The sequence below is a fragment of the Antennarius striatus genome, chromosome 2 (genome assembly GCF_040054535.1).
Source record: "Antennarius striatus isolate MH-2024 chromosome 2, ASM4005453v1, whole genome shotgun sequence".
NCBI classification, from domain to species: Eukaryota; Metazoa; Chordata; class Actinopteri; order Lophiiformes; family Antennariidae; genus Antennarius; species Antennarius striatus.
Genome location: NC_090777.1, coordinates 17,902,580 through 17,908,635, shown reverse-complemented (window position 1 = coordinate 17,908,635; position 6,056 = coordinate 17,902,580).

Genomic DNA, 6,056 nt, shown 5'->3' with positions numbered 1-6,056 from the left:
AAATAACAATAATTACAATAATGACAATTAGTGGTTGGCAACTGCTGCTCTAGGGGTTACGGGAGACACTGACACCTGAAGTGTGTTCCGGACGTCCGGTCTACTCCGCAGCTTGTTTTTCTTTCCGGTCACTGCAGGAAGTCCCGCTTCACAAAGACAGGAGGTTGGAAATGGAAGCAGGGTTTTCGATACTTTTTGGGCGATCTTAGGATAGTCTGTCTTAACTTTAATACAGAACACTGGTGCAGTTGTGGGTGCTTAATTTAGGGGTAACCTAAATAAAACATCTTTCAGACTCAGAAATAAATAATAATAATAAGTATACTTTATTGATCCCCACAAGGGGAAATTACATGGTCACTCAGGTTAGTTGACAGTATACAGGGCCCCTCAACACAGCACACAAGGGGGCCTGTAAGCATGCAGTTAATACATTCACATCAAACTACACACACATTGGGAGGCAGAGTATATGGGCAGCAGCTTCGGAACTCGCCCCAAATTGTAGGGGGGATGGCACCTTGCTCAAGGGCGCCTTGGCGGTGGCTGGGAGGTGAGCTGACACCTCCCACCGTCAGCTCATACTCCTGGTGACATCATGGTGGGAGCGGGATTCGATCCACCGATGGCTGGGGCGATCTGTCTACGAGACATCTGCTCTACCGCTGAGCCACTACCCCAAAAACAGAAGTAACATAAATTATTTTTTCTTTCTGTGTGGCCCGGTACCAACCCCCGGTACCGGTCCGTGGCCCAGGGGTTGGGGACCTCTGCTATAATAAGCTCTGAATCCTGACAAAAAAACTCAAAATAAATTATTGTTTTGTTTGTAAAAACAGGACGACTAAAGATTCTGCTGAAACATTTTTTGAAGAAATATTTTATGTACTGATTTCAATTTGATAATATAGAGCTACTTATGGAGACAAACTACACAGTTAACTGTAGTATGTTAACTGAATTTAATAGAACATTTTCAAGCTCAGTCAATCATTAATTTTAACTTGCTCGAGCTACATATGTTTTCTTTATAATTTTCTTCAAATATTCTACTTGGAAAATCTGAGACAACATTTCTTAATAATTTATATTGTGTTAGTGCATATTTCTTTCTAACTTACTGCTATATTTCTGTGTTGAGACAAACCTGTTTATTTCATTATTTTATTTGGCAGTGGTGCTCCGCAGTATACTGGCGTCACGCCCGGAGTTTGCCCCACCTCATGCCCTATGCCAGCAGGGATAGGCTCCAGCTCCCCGTGACCCGTGCAAGCCGATGGAGCGCGTGGGGAAATGAATGAGTGAATGACCGACAGTGGTATTTCTACAACTCTACTGATAGCATTTAGATCAATATACTATGTCACATGATTTATAAATGACTGCCACTTAAAACAATAAATGCCAGATTGCCATGCACTTTTTTTTGTGGTGTGCTAATATATCCCATTTTAAACTCATTCCTGTTGACATGCTCATGAAGATAGGTATACACAGTTTATCTACTACATGACTTTCACACTGTGATAGTATATACTATTTACTATATATACTATATACTATATCCTGTTTTTCAGTTTCAGATGTCATTAACAAATGAGGACCTACTCAAATGGTTAACAGAAAGTGTGGTTAAATCTCCTGAACCTAAAAACTGAAAAATGCTCTTTGGATTGTCTGTAGCCTCCCTGGTGTGGAGGGCCATCAAATATGTCACTAGGGGGCAATGTTATACTGCAGCAGGAAAGACGTGCCACCAATATAACATACTGTACATCCATTACCATAGCAACAACTATTTTCTACACCAATCTTCATTGTGAAATGTATTTTGAATCTTTTCTCTGTTGCTCAAAACCACAGAGCAGAGGTTAGAATGAGTCATCACTGGCAACGTACATATTGATTGATAAAAATTGCTATGAGGAATCAGACTCAACACTTGAATACTGATCTTTCAATTTAGGCTAAATGTTGTTTTCCCACATAAAAGAGACTCACTATTACTATTCTATTAATACAGGCAAGACATTATGGACAGGAATGTACAGATCCCTCTTATTAGCAATGAAGTGCTTTTGGCTGGACAGAAACACAATTTGAGGTCAATCTTGTAGGTCATTGCAGAACAGAGGCCTTATCATGGGTGAAAATGTGCGCTCTCAACGCTCTGCCCGATCTCTCTCTCAATATGGAGGGTGATGTCAAGGTTCAAAACACAATATTCACGGCTGGCTCAAGTGGTAATGGGGGTTCAAGCTTCTTGTAACCTCACAATTAAGTTTGAACCTTAAGGAAAGAAAGCATCTTTATGAATTTCTATGTGTTGGTGGAGGTTTTGGAGATTAAGACATTATTTAGGCCTTCTATTATTTTGGATTCCCTCTACATCATCTTTGGACAGGTCTAAGTACTGATAGACTATTAAACCCAGTGATGGGCCATGCATTTTACACCTAGACCTTCAGTGATGTCCTACTTAATTAAACTTGCATAAATACATCCCACAATACTGTAAGTGGCTGCCACAGCTGCCACCAATGTAGCGTTCAGGACTTAGGCGTTTATAACGCCTCTCAAATGAACAAAAACCATCACTTTCGAAAAGGCATCAGCCCTATTCCTTTTTTTGTCACTTGCACAGGAGAACCCGCAAAGTCCATGTATAGTTAGTGATGGGCAGATGAAGCCCCATAATGCATTGAGGCTTTTCATCCCAATCGGTTCACTGCAGTTCGAAGGTTCATGAGGCTTCATTTGCTTAATTATCAGTTGACATGAGTTTGAAGTGTGTGGCGTTTTGCAGAAAGCCTGTGAATATAACTATCAGCAAAATGAGGAATTACGCAAAACATGTACATTTTAGTGATGGCAGTACACTGTGTGTGTGCGTGTGTGTTCGTGTGTGTGTATGTGTGTAAAAAATCAAAAATCAAATCAATATATCTGTTAATAATATAAGTTTTATTTAATTAATAATTAATAAATTAACTTTTGTTTAACTCCAAATGCTTTCACACGTATACAGTACACACAAACACACACACACTGGCAGTATGGAAAATGATCATTTGGACATGACAAATGTGAAAATACAGTAAACATGTGCAGTGAGGGGAGGGTGGTTGGGGTATGGACACTGATTGTGCTTTTGTAACGTTGAGGTATAGTTAGTGATTATGCTTGGGTCATATCATTGGTTTTTACTTAAAAACAACATTTCGGTCCACTGTGGCAGGTCTTACGTGATTTCTTTTTTTTTTTAACAATAGTTCCTGTGCTTTAGAAAACACATTTTATCGCTGTCAAAACTTGCGGCGTTGATCAACACGTTTAAGCATAACAACTCCGTAGCAACTCCGAGAATGGGACCGGGACGCCATTCCTCCTGAAGGACAACCTCCATCACAGAGTTCTCCCACCAGCATGCAGCATTTCCCGGTTGGATCCAGAACTGGCGTCGGCGAGGAAGGTGAATGAATGAATGAATATGAGCCATAAAGTTTATGTATTTATTTAAAGAAAGAAACAGACAAACAAATATCTAACAGTAAAGCATGTATATCAACGTCTTCGACGTTATACGTCAGAAAATAGCTCCGTCCATTCAGTACATGGTGACACGGGTCACACACACTAATGTCACAGTGGTTTTCGTCGCAGGGAGTCGTCCCCTCGGATAGGAAAAGTTTCGGTTACAGCGTCCACATGAAAACGCAGACTTGGTGTTTTCAAAAAAACTTCACTATGTCCAGCGTTTTCGTCCCGGATATCTGCGTTGTTGTGTGGACGAAAGGCGTGACTGCAACAAAAAGCCTTGTTGCCCGATGCTTTACGCCATATTGTTCACGTGACTCCCTTTGGCAGATGCGTCGTGATTGGTTGGGCGCCGTGATTGGTTGGGCGTGTGACAGTGTGAAACTTTTCAAGTGAGCTTATTCAAATATATAGGTGGGAATATACAGTATATTGAAATACAGTATATTTATTTAAGGAAAATGCATTAAAATATAGTGAACTTTTATCATAAATATTATGATTCTGATTATTTAGGCCAGCAGAGAAGGCTTTGCTGGCCCTGATGGTCCACCATTTATAGATTTATTTATTGGTTTAATTTAAACCTATAAATACTCAGGATCTGTACCATCTAATGGGGTATTTAAGGAGAATTTTAATAACAAAGATCCTCTGAACAGAGCATATTTAAATCTTATTTTGGTTTTCTGTCTGCTTGCACTTCATTCATTTATTGACTTGAGAAGCAGGAGTGTAAAAACACATTTTTCTTTCTTCATCACTGCTAACGGTGTTTGTTCTCTCATAGCTGATGTGATTTGAATAATACCGTAAACTGTGAACTAGAGCAGGTAACTCTCAGCAAACACTGGCACTTTTATGGTTCCAGTCACTCAGGCTTCCTAAGTGTGCACAAGAGGTGTATCGTAAAGTAGCACTTGTCCATAGAAATAATACACTATTCTTCAATTGCATCACCTTTAAAACTGAGAGAAAAGGTTAACTCTACTTGGAGGGCATTTATTCTCGTTAGATCTTTTGCGGACAGGGTAATTTCATTCACGAACGAAGAGCACTTGTCCTTTGTAACAAAGGTAACAGGCATTCACAACTCAACTAGCACTCCATGAATGAGTTAGGAAGTGATGACGTCGCTCTTGAGCTTTGACACTCTTTTGATTGACATTCGACACAAGTGCGCACAAGGGGTGAAATATTTACCCACGCGCTATAAGCACACATTTTTTTCTTAAAACCTACGGGTGCCTGCTGGTTATATTATATGACAGGCTCAGAGTAACTGCATGTCCTTTGACCTCTGTGCTTCCAAAATAGTGAAACGACCTTGTCAGGACTTCACAGTCACAGCCACAGTTGTTGACTGTGTACTTTTTGGCCACCACACAAGTAGCTTCACACGACTGAGGTGAAAAGTAGAGACTCCTTCAACACTCATATGTCGGACTAAACGTTTAGGACTCGATCAAATTCAGGGAACAAGACCTCGAGCTTGAGGACTCTTGTCATCACAAATGGGTAAGCTGCTCAAAACTGTGTAGCTTCACACAGTTTCATGTTGTTGTAGGTTAGAGATTGAGGAAGACGTCTAGCTTCACCATACAATCATAATAATAAGCTAGGTTGGAGTGTCTTGAAATCCTAGTGAGCAAACCGGAGCTACCAGTGTATCATTTGAGGTCGAGGGGGTTCCCAGGTAAAGACTTCATCTGTGACGTGTCTCGTCTATGGGCAGCTCATATACTGTATTAGCGGAGCAAAGTGCAAGATATAACTCTCAGGAGAAGAAAAGTCGGAACATGTTTGGACATTTACTGTCTTGTCTTTGCATGTGGTTGTCCTTTCTCGGCACTAACAATTTTCTTTTTTTAATTTGTAGTAGATATTAGTACAACTGCTCATTATTCATCTGTTGTTAGGCTATTTCATATGTTTTTTCAAGGATCTTTTCATCTGTTTTTCATACTAATTCTGCCAGAATTAATTTATTCAAATAATTCAGAGGGGTTATATGAGAACCTCTCACTCATTGATTCATAAATGATTAGAATTTGTGACTCACAGCTTGCCTTATAATGGAATTGAATTAAAAAAATAATTTTGTGCTGGACTGGATCTTTGTACAAGGAAAAGCTGATTATATTTTAAGGCCCAGGATATGGTATATGGAACAGTTTTGGTCTTATCTCAACTTTGAGATACATTGCTTTTACTTTTTCTTTTTCTAGTTAAATTAAAACAAACCAAGACCCATGCAATCTCATGATGCTTCATCACAATCTGCAATTGTATCAAGGTCATGATAATATTGTTGAAATGGGACATTAAAATGTATATCTTGAAGAGTCTTGTGATTCAGGTTTTAGCAATAATGGACAGAGTGCAGATATGTGTTCTCTGACAGCTTTGGAGCTGAATATTGTGTTGATAATGTCATTAATGCCATCCTAATGTCAGATGTGATATTCCTGTTTCTCATACTTTATGTAAATTGCACTGTAATCTGAGAGAAATAATAC